Raw genomic sequence first — 21,936 nt, 5'->3', positions numbered from 1 at the left:
TATGGGTTTTCCTCCCAAAGGTGCTTTGTGGAAATATTTCTAAAATGAGGTAAATGCTTCCTTGCCTTCTGAAAGAGGATGCTCCCAACCGTAATTTCATTGTGCGGTTATCAATTGATGATATCAGTGAGTCTAGACTTTACAGCTTAGAATTTCGTCTGCCAGCTTTAATTTTTCTTTCTTTTTTTGTGGGGCGTGCAGAGTGGGGTTAGGGAGGCTATGAGTATTCTCTGCATGTGGTCCAGGTGCTGACACTGTCCTGGCTACATTGATTCCCTCCTTCTTAGGCTCCTCCAGACAAGTAAACTTGGTGGCAAAGCCTGTTAGAAATATATGCAGGAAGAGTAAATGGGCCCTGAGATACCTAGTTGGCTCAGTTGCAAGAGCATGAGGCTCTTGATCTTGGGGTTGTGAGTTCAGGCCACATATTAGGCATAGGGATTACTTGAAAAGATTAAGTCTTTAAAAAATAATAACGATAAATAAACAGGCCCCAAGTGACAAGTGCAGAGCTCCCCCCAAGGTTAGTCGTGGGCTTTATCACCAGATCTTTCTGCTGCCAGAGTGCTTTGTTTTTAATTTCTTTCTTATTTTCCTCAACATGGAAGTTTGCAAAAGGAACCAGTGCACCTGTGTAACCTCCTCTTCCCTCACCATCCTCTCCTCATCCCACCCTTTGTACCTCCCTGGTCCTCCCCCAAATGGGCCACTGCCAGCGCACACCCAAGGCCCCCTCCACTGGTCTTGGGACACCCCATGATGGCATTAAGCAGCTCCCCAAGTCACGGCTCAGCCCTGTCTCCCATGATCCGCTGACCACATGTTAGTTTATATAGCTAACTAAACATACTAGTTTGGTGTGTTTATTTATAATTTAAGCAGGAAAAATAGTTGCATCTCCTTGTTACAAATCTGCTATGTGGAAAAATAAAAAGTAACTTTCATTATTTTCTCTATGATCTATCACATCTTGACTTTGAGTCCCTATTCTCAATGAAAATGGAGAGCTCTTGACCTTGGCCACAGAAGGAGTATCTTCCTATAGCAGCCTCCCAGAGTTCCTCTCCCTTTTGAGGACTCTCCTTTCTTCCCTCCCCCTATCCCAGACACCTTCTCATCCTACTGCCTCCGGGCCTGGTGCCTCATCCCCAGCACTAAAGACCCTGGCCAGCTGGCAATGCATCCCCTCCAGTGTAGCTTATCCCTCCAGGTTCCTGCCTGGATGCCCTGCCTGGGCTCTCTACTAGGTAAGCTGGTCCCACCTGTTCTTTTGCTGACACTGGTTGCTGATGACCATGGACCTTGCATTGCCTCTGCAGTGAGTTCTGTGGCCTCCTTAAGTCAACCACAAGTCATTTGACCCCACAGCCTTGTTAATATTTCCACCATATCATTAGAGGTGGAAACCCTGAGATATTTATTCAATATCATTCTGGAATGTGCAGGACTTGTGAGCCCACCATTGGGCACCACCAGCTGGAATGAGATCCTTCCCTTGGTGGCTCAGTTTCCCAGGATATGCCCTGGTAAGCAGAGCACTGGTCCTGGTATTCTGAAGTTTCTGCAAACCCATCTGCTCACCTTGGAATGTGCCAAGTTGAAGCACAACACAAGGACAGCCAGCACATTTTCCTCTCACCTCTCATTCAGCTTTTATATACCATCCTTAATTCTTCCTGCCTACTCCTAAGTATGCCCTCAAGGCTTACAAACATTCTGAGAGTCTTGATAAAACTAATTTTTACCTCTTAAAAGCCCTACTTCCAACCTTTGACTTTGCAATGGAATTTCAAAGTCTACTTTGAAATCCAAAGCTAAGCTGTGATCTTGTGGCCTACACCATCTTTCCCCCAGAATAACAAATGTTCACATTTATGCTCAGTCTCAGTGCTGTGGAGCCACATGGAAGGAAGAAAAGGCATTTATCCAAAAGATGCATGGCTTAATTCTTCAAAGGATCATGCTAGTGACATGAAAAAAATTCACTTATAGAATCAGACTGACATGGATTGGAATCCAGTTGTGTAACTTACAAACTTACTTCACCATTAGCAAGATATCTTGGTTTTCCAAGCCTCAATTTATGCAGCTGGACATAATGATAATGCCCACCCACTGGACTTGGTAAGATGATGCACACTAACATGCTCCTGGTGTTACTGTCAGTGCAGTGAGCACCGCTGTCAATATGAGGACTGGGGTTGTGTCTGAGCTTCCTGGTACACATTCTTACTTCAGGATCCCAGAGTCAGGTACCTTCTAGGCTGCCCTGAGGCATGCAATTGGCCCATTTTAGATATTTTACAAATGAGATAAATGTGTGTCCCCATTATAAATACAAACATTTGTGGAATAAATTGCATGCTGTCATTTAGGTTTTATAATCGAATTTTTTAAGAACTTGGCTTCACAGTTGTTCAAGTCCAATCCTTTTGGACTTTTCCTTTTGATATTATCGTCTTTTTCCTTCCAGCCATTCATAAGCTGAACACATTTATTGAGAAACAATTTAGTTCTTCAATAGTGAAACTACGCTCTTCTCACTGTGGAGGAGCTCACAGCTTTGCAGTGGAGACAATAATGTAAGTCAATGAATTATGTCATGTGATAGATCCCTAATGGAATGGAGTGACATCATGCAGGCTAAAAGGAAGGGGTGGTTGATTCAACTTGAGACATTGAAGTTTGGGTGACATGACAGCCATTCATGGAAGTAAGAACATGTTAAAAACAAGGACAAAAGAATGAAGGCATAAGAAAAGGGTGGTTTGGAGAATTTTCAAAAGTCCTATGGAATAAAATATCCTGTGAAGATGAAATTGGAGAAATAACTAGCATTGAAATGTAGAAAATCTGAGGTACAACATATGTATAATTATCAATACTATAGTTGATTTTAAGGTATGGAGAAAAAAATTGTAAGATTAGCTTTTTCAAAAGATGAGCCTGATAGCCATACATAAGAGAATTAAAGCCAAAAAAACTAGTTGTAAATAATCTTATGGCTTAATAACTAAGTAAAAAATAACAGTGCTGAGGAAAAGGAAATGAGGCAGAAAGGACAAGACTGGAAGAGATTTAGTAGTAGAATGTACACATCAGTTCCAAGTGGGGAGTAACAGAAGGAGGTGACCCAAGGACCATGGGCTTCTGACTTTGACCCCACAGTGAATGGAGGGGCCATTCATCCATATAGAAAAACCAGAGGAGAAGCATATTTGGTAAGTATGTCCATGTATGTCTGTGCATGTGCACATGTGTGCATGTGTATGCAGTAAATATGACTGTGTGCACGTATGTGCATGTGTGAGTGCACAGCAGTTTGAGAAGCAGAGGATAAGCTCAATTTAAAGATGTCCAGTTAAGCAGTTTTTTTTAAGTTCAGCATTTGAGAATAAAGATGTAAATTTGATTAAAACTCCAGAACTGGATAAGATTACTGCCTAAAGTAAGAAGAGAGGATGGGAAAACATTTTAAAGTGTCCTGAAAAGAAATTCAATGTTCCAAGACCCTAGCTGGAAAATTTCACAGAAACACCAGGATATGAGAGATACAAGACCACTAGAGAGAAATTTTCAAAGGAAACTTTTGAGACTTGGTTATATGGCTCTTGTGTCTCTTACCCAAGTTGAGGTTATAAAAGGATCTGGCAACTGACTGTTTGGAAAGGATTTTGTTAGAACTTTCTAACAACCATACTTCCAGGTAAAGGGAGTGGAGACTACTTGTTCCTTCATCTCAGAGTCGATGGGGAGGATCTTTATCAAGACCACTAAAAAAAAATACTGTTTCATTTTATCTTTTAAGAAGAAATTGGTCTAAGGAATGGATGGTGAAGTTTTTCTATGGCTGAGAATCTACAAAAAACACAGGGAAACTAAGTTCATAAAAGAAACTCAGTCTTCCTTGAAGAAATCTAGCTTCCGCTTTCCTTTCAAGAGCTGAGAATGTTAGTTACAAAAGAAAGCATGTGGGATATTACATTGTGATATAAGGACGAATCCACTGTGAAGAAACAACTTCCTAAAAATGTACTTTCCAAACAACCAAATGAAAATAAGAGCATATGTCAAAATATGTAGTTTTCAGCCAAAGTGGTGCTGAGAGGTAAATTTATGGCACCAAAATCTCATATCAGAAAAAAGGAGAGATCTCAAATCAATAATCTGAGCTCCAAACTCAAGAACTAGAAAGAGAAAAGCAAAATAAAACAAGAAGAAAGCAAAGAATAAATAAAAGTGCAGAAATAAACAAAATTGAAAATAAGAAAGCCATAGAGGAAATCAATGAAATAATTATTCTTCAAATAAATAAAAAATGAATGTCCTCTTTAAAAATTAGCAATGTTAGAAAGAGAGAGGACAAATCACCAAAGTCCAGAGTTAAACAATTATATCACTACAAGTCCCACAACCAATAAAATGATAAGAAAATATTATCAGCAAATTTATGTTAAAAAAATTCAACAACTTAGAATAAATGGACCAATTTCTTAAAGCCCAAAAGGCACCAAAAAGCAACCAAGATGGAAGATATAATCTGAAAAGTTTTATAATCATGACAGATGTTGAATTTGTAATTTAAAAGCTCTCCTGAAAATTTCAAAACTCAGATAATTTCACTGGAGAATTCTACCAAATGTTTTAAAAAGTATTAACACTGATTGTAACCACCTCTTGAGGAAAATAGGAGGGAATATTTCCAAACACATTTTATGAGCCAAAGTTCATCAGACAAAATTATACTAAAAAGGAACAATATAGGCTAATATACCTCATGAAGTTAGACTTAAAATCCTCTTCATAATATTAACAAATGGATTCCAACATTAAAATAACCAGACACCATGATCAAGTGGAATTTATTCCAGATATTCTAGGCTTGTTTGGTATTTGAAAATTCACCAAAGGAATTTACCATATCAACATCTAAAGAAAAAAAAATGATATCTCACATCATTTGACAAAGAATTTCACAAAATTTAACATGCATTTATGTTAAAAATACTCATCATGGGGAATAGAGGGGACTTTCTCAAGTTGATAAAGAGCATCTAGAAAAATACCTGCAGCTCACATCATACTTAACAGTGAAAGACTGAATGCTTTCCCTCACAGACTGAGAACAAGGCAAGCATGTCAGCTGCTGTGCCTCCTACCCAGCATTACATTGGAAGTCCTTGCTATTGCAATAAGGCAAGAAAAACAAAGACATACAAATGGGGGAAAAAATAATTAAACCTGTCTTTATTTGTGAGACACAATTGGTTACATAAGAAAATTTCAGACTCTGCGAGAAAATTCCAACAAATAACAAGTGAGTTCAGCAAGCTCACAAGGTACAGAAACAAGATGAGCATTCGTAATCAACTGTATCTCAGTATACAAGAAATAAACACGTGGACACTGAAATTAAAAATATAATCCCATTGCTCTAAAGGAAATAAAATTCATAGTCTTAAATCTAACAAAATATGCAAAGTATCTGCATCCTAATATACATAGCATGTTGATATATAAATAGACCTAATAAATAGACTGATGCATGGGTTGAAAAAGCCAACATAGTAAAGATGTCAATTGCCCTGATATTGATCTTAGATTTAAGGTAATTCTGTTTTTCTTTTTTAATTTAAGGTAATTCATATTAAAATCCCTGCAAGGTCTTCTTAGATGCCGATAAGACCTATGTCTTAAGTATATTCTAAAATGCATATGGAGGGCAGCCCGGGTGACTCAGTAGTTTAGTGCTGCCCAGGTTGTGATCCTGAAGACCCGGGATCAAGTCCCACATTGGGCTCCTGGCATGGAGCCTGCTTCTCCCTCTGCTTGTGTCTCTGCCTCTCTCTCTTTCGCTCTGTATCTCTCATGAATAAATAAATAAAATATTTTTAAAATAAAATAAAATGCATATGGAAAGGGATAGAACTTAGAATAGATAAAACAATTTTGAGAAAGAAGAGGAAGAAGAGAGCAGTAGAGACACTCTCCCCAAGGTCGACCTCACCCTGCACTGTGGCAGAAGAACATAGATTCCTGGAAGGGAACACAGAACCCAGGTGAGCTTCTATACAAACACATCAAATGATTGTTCACAGAGGCACAAACTAGGTGAAAACAATTGAACACCATGAACAAAAGCAAGTGACCCTCAATCTATACCTCACACTTTATGCAAAAATTAACTCAAAACTGATGACAGACTTATATATAAGATGTAAAATTATAAGACACTTTTAAAAATGGGAGAAAATCTTCTGGATCTCTGGCTAGGCAAAGGGTCCTTTGACCTAACATCAAAACCCTTCCCAGCAAAGGAGAAATTGATAAACTGTGCATTATCAACTTTAAACTCTTGCTTTGTGAAAGACCTGATGAAGAGGGCGACCAGACAAGCCATAGACCCAGAGGAAAGATTTGCAGACCATGTATCTGATAAATGTCAGTGCTCAGAATATTTAAAGAACTCTCTAAACATAATAGTGAAGAAACCAATGACCAATTAGAAAATGAGCAAAACACAGAAGAAGGCATTTCGCTGAAGAGGACGTACAGGTAGCAAACAAGCGCATGAGAAGATGCTCAGCATCGCCAGCCAGCAAGGAGACCTCACTGAGGACTCGGTAGGGAGGCTAACACAAATAACAAAACCAGTGACAACGTCAATACTGGTGAGGATACAAAGAAATTGGATCGCTCAAATATTGCTGGTGGGAATGTGATTCTGGCAATTTCTCAAAACTCTAAAACTGGACTTCCCCTGTGACTCTCCAGTGGCCCTTGTGGGCATTTGCCTCCAGAGAAACGATCAACTTCCATGCACACAAAGATCTGTACACAAGTGAGTGTTCATAGCAGCTTCATTTCTTTTTTTTTTAATTTTTTTTTATTTTTATTTATGATAGTCACACACACAGAGAGAGAGAGAGAGAGAGAGAGAGAGAGAGAGAGGCAGAGACACAGGCAGAGGGAGAAGCAGGTTCCATGCACCGGGAGCCCGACGTGGGATTCGATCCCGGGTCTCCAGGATCGCACCCTGGGCCAAAGGCAGGCGCCAAACCGCTGTGCCACCCAGGGATCCCAGCAGCTTCATTTCTAAGCCAAAAACTGGAAGTAACTCAAATGACCCTCAAAAGATCGACGGTTAAATTGATGGTGGCCCATCCAGACCGTGGAATCCTGCCTCACAGAAACCAGAACTGCTCTGGATGCACACATTATAGGTGGTTCTTAAGGGAATCATGCTGCAAGGAAGAAGCTGATCTCAAAGCAGTCATATGGTATGATTCCCCATATCTACCATTTTGAAATGAAAAGATTGTAAAGACGCAGAAAAGATTAGAGGCAGGTATTGTGCAAGGAGCCCTGGGTGGGGGGGTGCTCACCTGCAGTGGAAAGTTCCCCATCTAGAGGGGAACATCCTGCTCTCGATCGTGGTGCTGGCGACACACCTGGTAAAATTGCATGGGACTGAACACACATGCACACACACAAGTGCAGAACAGGTGGGAGCTGGCTAGAACCAGTGGATTGCATCAGTGACCATTCCAGGTTGTGATGCTGCTCTGAAATTGCACGAGATGCTTCCTTGGGGGTAACTGAGTGCAGGGCACATGGAATTTCTCTGTAGTATTTTTTACAACTGCACAATTATCTCAAAATTAAAAGTTTGCAAAATAGAGCAATTTTTTTGTAGTTTGCAAATTAAAACCATGATCATTAAGTTATAATTGATTAAATAACTGTGTTATAGACTTTTATTATAAAATTCCATTTGGTGGATGAGTCGTAAAGATTTTAACATAATGAAACCTAACAACTGTGTACTTCTATAAAACACAAAGCAGAGTTTTGACTAGGTTTAAAATTTGCAGTGAGTTAAAGAAAGAAATGTCAAATTAAAGTTGATAAAGGTTGAAATACATGATTAAGTCTTTTTTGTAAGACAGAACTAAATTTAACATAGATACTTACTTTTTAATATTTGACTATTAAGAATTGTCTACCTTCTGCTTAATGTTTGATACAGTTTTGGTTTGCATACAGTTTTTATTTTTTTATTGAAAATAAAAGCTAGATAAGTTCATACTTTTACCAGCTCCAAGTGCAGCAGTGCCTAGCTCAAAGACAATGCCCCTTGGCCTCTGGAGTCAATGCCCTAATGCAGGGAAGCACTAGAGTCTGAAGGAAAGCAAGTAATTCTAAAAAATTCAAAGATAAGAGATTAAGTTCTGAAATACAATTATAAAGTGATTATAAAGAGCATAAATTATAATAAAATGATTTAAAAAACACTATTCTAAAGTGATTTCAGATTCCAAAAGTAGTATTTTGCTGTAGTCTGAATATTATTTCATGTTGGAAAAATCAAGAACTAGAACATAACCAGAAACACTACGCCAAACATCACTGGCATTTGTCATTCACTTCCTGGGTCGTTGTGGTGAATCAAGTGCATCAACAGGAGCATGTCCTCTGAGGTCACAAGTTACAGGGCTTACTGTGAAGTATTTGTGCCAACGTGGCCTGCTTTCATCATGTGGCACAATTTCAAAGTCTCCAGTAGCTTCAGTTTCTTGAAGAGCTTCAGCTCTGAGCATCACTAGTGTTTACTCCAGACCAGAAATACTCCAGGAACTCAGTGAAAGCTTGGTGTTTGGTAAAACTTGGGTTTTCCCAACCACATCTGCTGGAATGGGTAGGACTTTTGAAAAACAGCAATGTAGCCCCACGGCCTGGAAGATCGGACGCCATCAGTGTGGTGATAATTGGGAAGACACAACAGGTAAAAGGAGTCACTGCAGGGTGGCCCTATCCTACACGATGGTTTCTGGGAACTCTGGGCTTCCCAACTTTGGTGAAGCATCTGGAGGGCAGCAGTCTGATGAAGCTGCAGTAAGTCACCCGCTAAAGAAATGACAGGTGGACAATAGGCTCTCCCAAAACAGGGTTTTGCTCCATTTTGCTTTGCATCCCTCATGGTCACAGGAGCTGTGCTTTCATTAACAACCATGTGTATGCCTCATGCAAATCCTTTAGGGATCATTTTCCTCCATGTAGGGCTTCTCATGGTGGTAACGGTCCCTTGCCACCCCCACTGCTGAGCCCAGGACCTCTGTGCTGATAATGTCTCCTGCCCATCTACCTCGCCCTTAGACGTGCGTGCACCAGCTTCTCCTACCATCACACCGAGCGTGGTGGTGTCGAGCATGCGTGCCTCTGCACATTGTGGATGGCTGTTAACAGGCAGGGAGTATGCTGCAAGTCTGGAGACACCTGTTACGTGCAACGTGGCACAGAAAAAAATTATAGCCTCACTAGAATTAGCAGGAGTGGCTAACGGTCAGAAGGAAGAATGAGAAGCAATTAATTGTCTTCTTCTTTGTGCCATGAATCAACCCAATCCTCAAAAACCGTGCTCTGCAAACTGTTTCATGCACACCTTCCCATCTGATGAGCAGCAAGGCCAGTAGTTGTGAAAGGCCGACAACCACATGCAAGGTTAAAGAGAGTTTGTATTTTGTTCAACTCAAAACAAGAACCCATAGTGCTGAGAACAAACAGATCTCCCTGAAATGCTCCTGCCCCTAAGTAGGGACTTTTTCCCAATAAATGACTAGTTTGAGTACGAAGTCAGCTTCTGTGTTCCAGGGGCATGATGACGGGGATAGGGCTTAGCATGGGCCAGGTGGCCTTCTATGCCCTGTGACGTTGTCTTGACCAGGGGCCAGTGTGCTGGCCCAGCATGAAGTCACTGGCCTGTCTCACTCATGGGTGGCCTCACAGAACAGAGCTTGTGGTGGATATTTTATGCAAAACAAATTCAACAAACCAATAGTTTTTGTAATTCACTCAAATTGTGCATTTGGAGTTAATGCTTCCACTCTTTTTTTTTTCTCTAGTCTGCACATGGAAAATCAAGGCTGATGACTCATTATATGCTAAAAAAAAAAAAACCGTGACATCATTATAAACTATTACTAGTAGATCTATTTACTTTCGGAAAGACCAATATTAACTTAGAAGGTTATTTTTGCTTCAAAATGGCTGTGCATTTGGTGGAAGAGTAATAGATGTCCACGACAATAACTTGGGAGTATAAATATATCTAACCAAATTCCAGTTATTTGGAGCCACACATATGATGCATTAATCACCTAACCCCTAGCCTCTCTTTGTCCATCCTCACTCCTACTATCCTCATTCTGCAGCCCACTTGGACCGTGATTGTCAGCAGTGTTCTGCATGAAGGACAGATGGAGGCACAGAATGGAGAACCCGTCACCTTGCTAGCCATGCCCAGGAAGACTGTGTGAAAGAAAATATTGTAGTTGTGGCAGAAAGGGCATTTGGGGGACTCTTGAGATTTTTATTTTCATGGTTCCAAAGATGTGGATAGTCTAGGTTATCAACCATCACTGTTTTCATGAGGTATCCTTACAAAAGGAGTGGCTACTGGAAATATTTTTTTTAGGACAAATGATGTTTGCTCATGTTGGGAAGAGATTGCGTACATGTTCCTGGCAATCCTCCCAGCGAAGGTTAGCACCTATTCAGAGGGTAAGCAAAACCCCTCAACAAGGGAACAGCAGAGGTGTCATCGATGGGAGCCTGGCTCTGGGGCCATCAATTCTGCTCTGTCACCAATGAGTGTGAGCAAGTCACTCACCCCCTTTAGCCAGTTTCCTCATCTGCAAAGAGGGTCTGATGCCTTTGCTTGTATATGTGCAGGAAGCGATGAATGAGCTCTTCTCTTGCCTATGGAGGCCCGAGCAAGCCCCTGGAATTCAGTAGTGTCTGCCAGTATCCTCCTTCACTTAAAATAGTTTCCAACTAGAGTTTAAAACTCAGCTTCCAGGACATTGGAAAGGACTGCTCAGTGAGGGCTGAATGGTGGGCACATTCCCTTCAACCCAACATGAAGCAGCAGCCAGCTGGGCAAAGCAGAGGAGCACCAGTGCCTCTGGGAGGTCGCCACAGGCACACTACCCTCACACTCATCCTGGGCACGGGCTTTAACCCTGCTCAAGTGCAAGTCTTCCTAAACGACTATTGTGCAGACCACAGGTTTTGGCATCAGAAGCAACTCTAGTAGAACCAGATCCTTACCACCGCCAATTAGGGGAACTCAAACTCCTCAATCTCAGGGACCCCATTGTTACTGTAGTAAAATTTATAATATGTCCCTGTGGAGTGTGACTTTCATTTTAAAAATGTGTGTAAGGTGTCAAGATTTTAACGCTAATTTGGTGCTGTACCATTGCTCCATTCCTCCACCCCTGCCAGCCACGCCCTGAGGGGCAGCCAGGGAAGAGTGAGCCCTGTCTGGCACAACACAAAAAGCCTGACTGTTCTGAGCAAACGTGCAGAACGTTGGTCCTCGGTGATGCTCACACCGTCATCCCTGAACCTGCGAGTGGCCAGGGGACTGGGGCTGTGGACAGAATTAAGCATGTCCACCAGATGACCTGGTACTGAGGGGGTTCTCCTGGATTCCAGGGTGGGTGGGGGCCTACCCGGCAGTGAGAGTCCTTCAGACTGAAGAAGAAGGAAGGAGGGACTGTCAGAGATGCCGTATGTGAAGCAACCTGCCATTGCCGGCTGTGAGGATGGAGGAGATGCGAGGTGAGCACGGGAGGTGCTCACAGGAGCCAGGAGCGGCCCTGCCCTGTAGCAGCCAGGAGGTACCAGCCCAGCGGACACCCTCCCTGGGGCCTGGGCTTCCCACATCAGACGTGTCAGCTACAGACGTGAAGCAGCACATTGGTACTAATGCGGTGGAAGCTGCTACAGGAGACACGGGAGTCACACGGCAAGAGGGCAACATGTGGATGGACTTGACAGGAGGCACACAGTTGCTTTGGGTAAAGCTCGGGCCCTCCCTTCATGCAGTTTCAGAGACACCCCAACAAGGCACCTGCAGAGTCCCTGGGCTTCCAGAGGAGACAAGAGGACTCAAGGGCCCAGAGGGATGATAGAGAGCAGTGCTGAGAGCAGAATGGAGAACTGGGAAGAGGGGCCAGTGACTTGCCAGCCGCCCTCGGTGCACCCTGCGGCAGGAGGCCAGAGCCCGGGGACCAGTGACAGGCCTGCTCTGGTCGCCTTCACGGAGCAGCTGGGATGGCCTGTTGGTCTGACCCAGGCGAGACCCCTGCCCTGAGCCCTGGAGCTCCTCCCGGCCACGCTGTGGACAGTCCTTGCTGAGCAAGAGGCTTCACAGGCCCACCCTCCACCAGCACACCAATGGGCCATGCAACCAACCATGTGCCATGATGGACACACGCATGTGGCCCCACTAGGAAGTGACAGGATGATTAAGGCCCGTGGTGTGGGCGCCTGGGATACGGCTGCAGTAGCTGCGTGGGATCATGATCACCTGGTGGTTCAGAGTCTAACCTGGAGCCTGCTGCCTCCCCATCAGTAACAGGGTGGTTAGTAGGAGATACAGCCGGGTGAGGCTGCTCCCCAGCTTCCCCTCGTGGCCCCAGCAGCCAGGGGACACCAGGTGGCAGGCGTTGGAGGCCAGGAGCAGGCGAGACGGGATGTGGACCCGGAGGAGGGGCGGGGCCGAGGACAGAAGAGAAGGCCACAGGGACACCCAGAGGAATCAAGACAAGGCAGGGAGGGGGCCTGGGGAGGAGGGGGACCGTGAAACTTGTCAGCTGCCACAGAAGTCTCTATTTGCATAATATCTTAGACAGAAATTACATGTTTCAAAGCACAAAATTGCATGAAACTCTACCATATTTGTGGAAAATTGAAGAGTAGAAACGCAGAGACGCCCACTCTTTCCCTTCCCACTTTTCGCCTGACAAGCCGCTTGTCTCTGCTCAGCCCCGACGTGGGCCTGCTCACCGCTGTGGCCACGGCCCTTGTGCAAACTCTCCTCTTTCCTGCCTCAGGTCGCTCGCTGACAGTCGAGTGGCTGGAGAGGACGGAGGCTGTGAGCGCAGGAGGAGGCCTGAGTCCGCGATGCCGAGGGGACAGCAGGCTCCAGGGCTGGTGGTGGGCACCGGGCAGGCCGCACAGGCTGTGTGTCCGGGGCTCCGAGCCGGCGGCCAGGCCTCAGGGCTTTGTGGCCTGACACGTGGCTCACCTCGCCGCTGGCACCTGAGGGAAAGAGCCTGGTCGGCACCGAGGCAGCGCCCACCGCCTGAGACAGCTGGGGGGACCTACACCAGTGTTCCAGCCCCACACAAACGACACCGGCGAGACTCTGGGGGATAGTGAGTTCTTCTGGCAATGACATAGGTACCTCCGCGCGGGAGGTCGATTCACTGGAACAACCAGTTTTTTCCCTGCCACGGCCTGAGCCCAGAAGGGTGCACGCAGAGCCTCAAGCTGCACACTCCAAGGGAAAGAAGGAGGGAAGGCCACGCAGCCATCATGTCCCCCACCCATGAAGAGAAAGTGGGAGGCAGGGTTTGCTGCTGTCTGCTTCCTGGGTAATTACTGTCTCTGTTGGATGGTGTCAGAGGTGTCGGTTCCACCACCAGAGAGTAAAAGAGCTCAGCACAAACACAGATGTGTGTCTGACCGTCCAAAGTAGCCTGTCACCCATGAACACAGCAAGTGGCTGGTTCGTGGCATCCCCAAGGATGGGGGGTCAAGGGATAGGCAGCGGCAGCCCCGCCCCTTTGGGAGGGCAGCTGCATCCAAGCTGCAGCTTCCCCGATGCCCAGAGTTTCTGCACCTCGCGCTGAAGGGCCAGCTGGGGAACAGTGGCCTCTGTTGCTGAAAGGTTCTCTAGCTGCAGGGCCGGCTGGTGAGCCAAGTGATGCTGAGGTCCCAAGCGTCAGCAGCAGCATGGCCTTGTCAGCGCCACCCCAGCCGGTGGCCCCAGGACTCAGCACCACTCCCCAGGCCAGCCCCGCAGGTGACACTTGGGGGCCCTGGGGCCTGCGTGGGGGGCTCGCCTCCACAAGGACAGGATACAGACCCCCGGGACACACCGTAACGATTGAAACAATGTACCAAGATTATTTTAGAGCCTTCGGAATCGGTTCCTACCAGTCGCAGGTAAGGTCAGAGGGGAGGCCCGTGAATAGGGTCAGGTCGGGCTTCCAGACAGGTTGGGTTTGATGGGTCTGCAGTAAAATTTTCCCCAAGGGCGGTGAGCATTTACTGAACTTTCTCGTCCTTTCCAGGAGCTCACGGCCAAGGGCGTGCTCCCTGTGTCCCTGCCTCACTGACTGCCTGGCTGCCTGTGGGCTTACAAAACCCTCATGAATGTCCCACATTGGAAAAAGCGACAGCGTGCATTTTCTGCTTATCTGTCAAGCTCTGGAGAGAATGCATGGCTACTGGCATTCAGAACCCAAAGAACTGAGCTCGCTCTCATATCAAGTTGTCTTTGGGGCAAGGATTCAGCACAAAGGCCGTGTGCGTTCTCCCAGTGGAGCTCATGTGACGAGGCTGACAGCCCTGTGCCCAGCAGGAGAACCCACTCCATGGGTGCCTTTCACGGTTGGCAAGGTCTAGCAATCCCTTCCAAGGCCAAAGTTCACGTTCCCTACATTAAAACTGTAGTTTCCCACCCAACACAGAGTCTGGCCCAAGTAATCTTCACTAACAGTACAGCACCAGGCATGCAGCTGGTGCCTAATCTGGGTTAAATAAACACGTGCCCTCTGGGCCTTCGTCAAACCAGACTTTCACTTAGTTTGCTTGCTGGGATATTCCCCAAAGTCAGGAGTATTGTCTCTCTACATGCGTCTGCCAGATTTCTAGTGACCATTTGCTGCAAGAAGAGCTCTGTTTTGGCATTTAGTGTATTGACTGAGATTCAAAATTAGTATTGATTGGTTCTGCAATACCAATAATAATGAAAAAAGTATAAAGCCTATTACCTTCAACCTGAGGGGTAGACACAGGTGTGCAGTGCACTCCCAGCTCATTCCACAATATACCCCATGTCCACGTCACACTTTCAGGAGTCGACTGTCCATGAGACACAGGCTGGCCCTGCTTGGTGTGTAGGCACCTGCCCTCAGCCTCGCTCAGCCATGAGAAGCAGCCTCAGGACAGGGACCTGCTCCAGCCATTGGACATGATGAATTTCAAGTAACGGAAGAACATCCAAACAAGAGGGCTTTGTGAGACTTTTTCTTCCTGTACAAACATGGATAATCATCCCCAAACTGGGATGCCTGAGTGGCTCAGTGGTTGAGTGTCTGTCTTCGGCTCTGGGCGTGATCCTGGGGTCCTGGGATCGAGTCCCACATCGAGCTCCCCGCAGGGAACCTGCATCTCCCTCTGCCTGTGTCTCTGCCTCTCTGTGTATCTCTCATAAATAAATAAATAAAATCTTTAAAAACCATCCCCAAACTGAAGGACTCCATGAAAACGTGCCTTATCCATCTAAGGAACACCCTCAGAAGCCAATGTGCCCTGCAGGTGTTTGATGCCCTATAAACATATTGGAATTGCTACTCCGGACCCAGGCTTTATTCCGCTTCAGTATGTAACTCTTACTTTATACCTACTTGGGATTTTTTCTGTTTGTCATTCCAGTCTGGACGTGTAAGTCAGAGAGGGCCTGAGGAGGAGATGCTCATCATCTGACATCAGTTGCTGTTTCTTTTCATCTGAAAGGGCCCTTTGTTGCATGGGGATTGCCCAATAACTGGAAGGCGTAACGAGAGATGAGCGTCAATACTTCCAGTGTGAGGCTTTGGCTCGGTTTTCATGATCATGAAAGAAGCCCACCACATCCAGGAAGAACTGACTCCACGCAGGAAGCTTCCTTATTTGCCGACCAAGTGCATTTCCATGTCTGTTCATATTCAAACCACTCTTCAGAGTGTCCTCCACCTCGTCCCTCCTTTGCTCAGCTCTGCAACTGTGTCTCTGCACAGGTTAGTCATCTATCTTTCCTCTCCATTTGCCAAGGTTATTGCTTTCTTTAAGACCCAGTTCCTATCTCACTCACCCCCATTCACCCTTCCCACTGGGACCCCCGTCTGGTGAGCAGGCCCTGAGCCTCCACGGCTCCATGGGCCCCAAGGCATCGGGTGGGGCTGGGGCTCACTCCACAGACTTTCGTGAACTTCCCTGGAGCAGGCTGACCCCAGTGCACCCAGCAGTGCCAGGAGCTTTGTGCCATGTCTGTTTTATGGCCAGCCACAGCCAGAGGAGGCCAGAGCTGGCTCGAAGGAAGGCATCGTTACTTCTACTTGATGGAAGCAGGAGCATTTCGGTGGAAGTAAGAGGATGACTCCCTGCTGTCTACCACAGATGAAAATCCAGACTTGAGTCCCATTACTGAGTGCCAAGGGGGAGAGCCACTGAAACGGGACCCAGAGCCCACAAGAGAATGGAGCTGAATGTGAAGCCAGAACAAAATGGGGAGTTCAGGCCATTTTAGTAACAGATGACATGTCCTGGTCAATCAGATGGATGAGTCATCTGACAAAGTCCCATAATGACAGTGGGGAAGCTGCAAGGTGCATGGAGAGACAGCTATAGAGCACAAGCACACTTGGCAGGAGCCATCACCCTGGGGTCGCCCCACGGGCAGCGTGGCTCAGAGGTGCCAAGGACCCCCAGGCGGCGAGTATGCTGTGAAGGGAGACAGAACGCCTGTCCACAGCAGCGCCACTACTTCCTTCCTCATTTTCTAAGCTGACCAACCCCCCTTAAATAGACAGTCTTTCCTAAACGAAGCGAATGCCTTCAATCTGCTTACAGCTCAGTTTTGTCACTTGGGAGCCATTCTGTTTCTTTAAGCTGTCTTTATAAATCTTGGATCTGATGATCAATTATGAATTAATGTACACATTTAAATTCAAAAGCCAATGTTGTTCTCCTGATTTTCAAGATCTTAAGAGATGCCTCATTGTCACGACAGGGGTCTGAGAATAAAACACAAACACTAAAGCTGAGGCGGGCTGTGGGGAACCTTGTCACCAGCTCGGAAGCCAAGGAGGATGGTGCGCAGAGGCGGGTCCAGGGTGTCGGGCCCCCCAGGGCAGGTGGTGCCTCTACTGAGTTCTGAAAGTCAAATCCGTATTCTCTGAAAGAGAGACATTCTATTCAAGGTGCACAGCACAAAGATGAAGAGTGGACCCAGCTCACAGAAACAGGTGAGTCATGGGGAAGGTTTCTGGGGGCTCCTGCTTCAGTCTCCAGGACCCTGATGGGTGTGGGAGGTTTCCAAACTGAGGAGATGCATGGCCAAGAGATAGGACAGGAGAAGCCCAGGGAGAAGGCAGCCAGGACCCCCTCAGGGGTCACACAGGGCTGCCAGGACCACACATGACAGGCTGGAGTGGGGAGTTCTTACAAAACAGCAGAACTCCCGGTACTCGGGTGTTGAGGGTGAAGACACAAGAAGGGTTGAAATAACCTCTTAATGGCCCCATTCCTTCTGAGGCAGTCACTCAGCCACTCAACGACGTCTAAGGACCCAGCCCTAGCTTGGCAGGTAGTGCACCAGAGGATGCAGGCATGGGAACAAATCCTACAGCAAAACGTGCAAACTCAGCCGATGACCTGAGCGAGAAGCAGCTTGCCAGCTCCTCTGTGTGAGCACACCAGCCACAGGGACCAGAGGACCTCCTGGCGTTGTCAGGCCAGCTCCAGCCGGAAAAGCCATGTTACCTGGGTTATTTTATCAAGGTGTGTGCCTGGGCCTTGTCTAGACTTGCGGGTTCAGAGACCCTGGAAGCTGCACTTTGATGTTTAACAAGCACTTCAGGAGACTTTAATTGTCAGGGGCTGGGAGGAAACACTGGTGGCTCCTGCTAGTCTGGGGAAGGGGGAAGGTGAATGTAGTGTGGGTGTGTCAGTGTGTGAGAGTTGTCAGTGTGTGACTGTATGAGTCCACATGTGTCTACCAAACTCCATCAAACCCCACTAAACCTCACCAAACCCCACCAAACTCCAATCCCTGCTGAACCTCACTAAACCCACCAAACCCCATCAAGTCCCACCAAACCTCACCAAATCCCACCTGATCCCCGTCAAGCCCACCAAATTCCACTGAACACTCCCAAATCTCACTAAACCTCACTAAGCCCCACCAAACCCCGCCAAATTCCACCAAACCCCATCAAACCCCCCCAAATTCCACCAAACCTCACCAAATTCTACCAGAACCCAACAAAAGCCTACCAAACCCTATCAAACTCCGCCAGACCCCGCCAAACCCCATCAAACCCGCCAAATTACACCAAACCCCACCAAGCCTCACCACACATCACCAAATCCCAGCAGCAAGACCAAGAGTTCCTTTCTCAGCTTTTCTTTTAGGCAATAAAATCCCTTTCAAATATATGAATTAAAAGATATTTGTGTTAGTCCAGTGCACTAAAGGCCTTTCCGTCTTGACAAGGTAGGTGTAGGGTTCCAGATTGTGACACGGTAGCTCTGTTGAGACAGCAGGAGCAAGAGGAAGAAGGTGGAGATGAACCTTGGCCAGGGACCCGCTGCGGCCACCGCTCAGGCAAACGCTCTAACGCTGACATACACTTAGGTCTCCTGAAATAAAACCATGACACTGAAATGTATGTGGGAAAACACGTGTGCAAATGAGGATAAAAAAGTAATTTCAAACATTAAGATTTCCTAAAAGTGAGTGGATTTTAAAAATACATCAAAATGAAACCAGATTATTTGCAACGGAGCGCATGTGTGGCTGTTTGTCTCCAGGAAATACCTGCAGGGGGAAGGCAGGGAGCACGCAGCACCTGCCGCTTAGCGGCTCTGTGCGCCAATCTACCCCCGCGGGCCCTGGCCACTCACACTGAGGGAAATTTCATGTTACAAAGACTGATGGAAATGAAGAGCTGGGTAATTATTAGCTTTGTTACGAGCAGATCAATCATGTGCGAGCGAGGTTTCCCCGTCAGGTGTCGCCTTCCCTGCTCCAGGTGGGTGGGCCGCCGCTCGCTTGGGCGCCAGGCCCCAGTGGGGCTGTTGGCAGTGTTCAGAAGCCGGCCCGCCCATGTCATCAGGACGTGTATCATTGTGACAAATGACTAAATGCCTTATCTTACCCAAAGCAATGGCTGTCTGGTGGCGGGAGGCCATGCCTGACCCCCAGGCACCCAAGGCCTCATGTGGGGAGCGCCTTCTGCCCGCAAGGCCAGGGTGGTAGTGGAGCTGTGCTGGGCAGCTGCGGAACAGGTTTTCCTGCCTGGGGCAGGAGTCCAGACCCCATCCCCACTCACAGCTTTGGGGCAAGGGGCCCCTTCCCAGGTCTACACTCTCTGCAGCCAAGCTCTGCTCTGAGACACTGCACAGTTTGGGCCCGGGACTCTGGGTCCCGCCTGCTGACCCCAAGGGACAGCATGGGCTCTCAGAGGCAATTGTGTGACCACGGAAGGCCCCGCTGTCTCCAGGGACTTCAGGGAACTGGAAGCCCCGTCCCCCTAGCACAGAGGAGATCTTACACCCACCTTCACTCCCCAGGCCTTCCTCACACCCAATGACCAGCCAGGGGGACCCAGGACTCCACATGAGGCCACGTGAGACCAGCGTCCTCCAGCAGCGTCCCCGGCATTAGGCCAGTGTCGCAAGTTCCCTCCCAACACAGCCCCTTCTGCCAGCCCAGGGCTCCCACAGCCCAGAACCTGGGAGCAGCTCCCGAGGACGGAGAAAGTGGTCTGCAAGATGAGCCGTAGCCACAGGGCTGGCCTTCGGGAGGTCTGTCCTTGCGTCATTTGCCCTCATCTGACCTGCTGCAGTCAGCCGTTAGTTTCGTGGGGGCAGGAGTCATCTCCATTCAGGCGCATTCTAGGGAGAGCAGGGCCCCTGGACCGTTGTGCCCCTGGACCGTCGTGCCCCTGGACCGTCATGCCCCTGATCCAGGCCTGACCCACAATGGGGCTGCAGAGGAGGGTCATGGCCATGGGCCCCCAGTGCACTCGGCTCTTGGAAAGCATCACACCACCTGCAGGCATGCCTCCTACTTCGTGACAGGCACCCAAATGATAACCCCTCAGAGAAAATAACCTGGAGCTTCCTCAGGGGGAAACCCCCAAGTTTGCACTGGCCCAGCAATGACAGAGGCTGGTCATAGGGACCCAGCAGCAGGGAGGTTCTTTCATGCCCAGCAGACCCCTCTCATGACCCATGTGGTCAAGGCAAAGTGCACCGGAGTGTGACCTTGAAGTCCGGTGCCAACCGTGAACACATGCCTCTCATTGCCTCCCTAAAGCTGCTTCTAAACATGAGCCAGTGAGTGACGTTTAGCGTTCCTCACAATTGTCTAAATCAGTACCCAAAAGGCTATTTTGACTGAATGCAGAGTTTTCAAATAACTGCTTAAAATTTATCATGTTGTATAAAGCCCCGCATCTAATCACATAATTCCTAGTGAAAAATAATGTAAAATTTTTGCTAAACCTATAATTTAAAAACTCACAATGAACTAAACTTCCACCCAAATGCCATGTATCAGACAACAAAAGCTTATGGAAACATCCGAATATTCATGATCCAAATATTCATGCAAGCCTCAGAATTGTTTTGACAAATTGCATACACAGTCAGAATGTTTTTGGCAATAGTGCCAACCAGCCACGTACGTGTATTTATGTGAGCAGACCCAGTTTGCTGTGGTTACACGCTCAGATACAGCACACGTGATTACCAACATCAAACTCTCACCTGTGCCCTTTATGCCCATCATGATAATTTTATAAAAAAAAAAAAATTGGCTTTGAGGATAAAAAAAAAACAACAAGTATGTCTAAACCCAAAAATGGAAAGATTCCAAGAACAAGTTGAGATTAATATTTTTCCCTGTTAAAAAGAGGGCAATTTTTAAATACTTCAAGAACTATTTAAAAATCCACAAATTCTGTTCATGTTTCTCTGACAGGAGGCAAAAGTAAGCCGAGACCATTTAAAAAAAAATATATGGTGAATTCAGTCACTGACAGAGTTTTGAGGTGTTTGTCACTTCTTCTGCCAGAGTTTACAGCTGTAGCGAACAGTCTGATGCAGCGCTAATTTCTAATTATGACCTAGCAGGAATGGAGGAGGTTGTCAATTTTACTCATCCCGCGGTGAGAAACAAAACGATTCTACTTTCTGCTGCCAACCAAATCATCCTATTCTTCAGCAAGACTAAGAATAATCATCTAAATAACAAAAAATCAACAGGAGTGATGTACATGTGACGAATGGCGACAGTCTTCTCTAGAAGACGCAATCATGGAACCCAGAAGGAAGCACCGAGGTTTTCCAGAAAAGGATTCTGAACTTCTCATGGCACGGCTCTTCCTCCCTACTCGGAAGCATGTGGGGTCCGGAGATGAAGCGTGCCACCCTACAGTACACGTCCAACCCGATGGCATGCATGTGCTCAAAGGCTTCTCATTCCCTCTCACAGTGCACTTCTGTGCCAGTGGACACACTGGGCCCTCCCTCAGTTTCCAGTACGGCAGGCCATGGAGACCATGGGGGCCGTGGGGGCTGTGGGGGCCATGGGGGCCATGGTGGGGCAGGGGCGATGTGCCCCAGCTGGTTTGTAAAGAGCAGAACCAGGACAGGCTGCTAGGGCTGGCGATGGACTCACATTTCCTTTAAAACAGAAGAAAACGGGCGTCTGGGGGGCTGTCGGTGGAGCATCCGCCTTCAGCTCAGGTCATGATCCTGGGGTCCTGGAATCAAGTCTTCCGCTGGGCTCCCTGCTCAGCAGAGAGTCTGCTTCTCCCTCTGCCCCTTGCCGTGCCCTTGCTCACTCTCTCTCTCTCTCTCTCTTTCTCTATCTTACTCAGATAAATAAAATCTTAACAGAAGAAAACCAGCCAGTGACTTAGAAAGGCAGCTCCTGAAGTGGACTGGCCGTCCACCCAGAGCTGTCCACTGCGGCTTCCACCCTCATTTGTCCCATGCCCAGTGCTTGACAGATGAGCTGGGTGCCCAGAGACCACCCATGATGCCTCAGCCTCTGACGGGCCAGGCAGTGAGCATCAGCCCCTGAGG

At 47.1% G+C, this 21,936-nt stretch overlaps 1 long non-coding RNA gene across 1 annotated transcript; it reads left to right on the top strand.

The window, feature by feature from the left end:
* Positions 1-15,615: 15,615 nt before the first annotated feature.
* Positions 15,616-21,407, top strand: LOC119870620. Its single transcript, XR_005352978.1, has 3 exons — positions 15,616-15,857; positions 16,850-17,084; positions 20,980-21,407. It is a non-coding gene; the product is annotated as an uncharacterized LOC119870620 (long non-coding RNA).
* The last annotated feature ends 529 nt before the right edge of the window (positions 21,408-21,936 follow it).

The sequence above is a fragment of the Canis lupus genome, chromosome 1 (genome assembly GCF_011100685.1).
Source record: "Canis lupus familiaris isolate Mischka breed German Shepherd chromosome 1, alternate assembly UU_Cfam_GSD_1.0, whole genome shotgun sequence".
Lineage (NCBI taxonomy): Eukaryota > Metazoa > Chordata > Mammalia > Carnivora > Canidae > Canis > Canis lupus.
The sequence above is the reverse complement of the archived record's forward strand: the minus strand, read 5'-3'. Positions and strand labels throughout refer to the sequence as shown.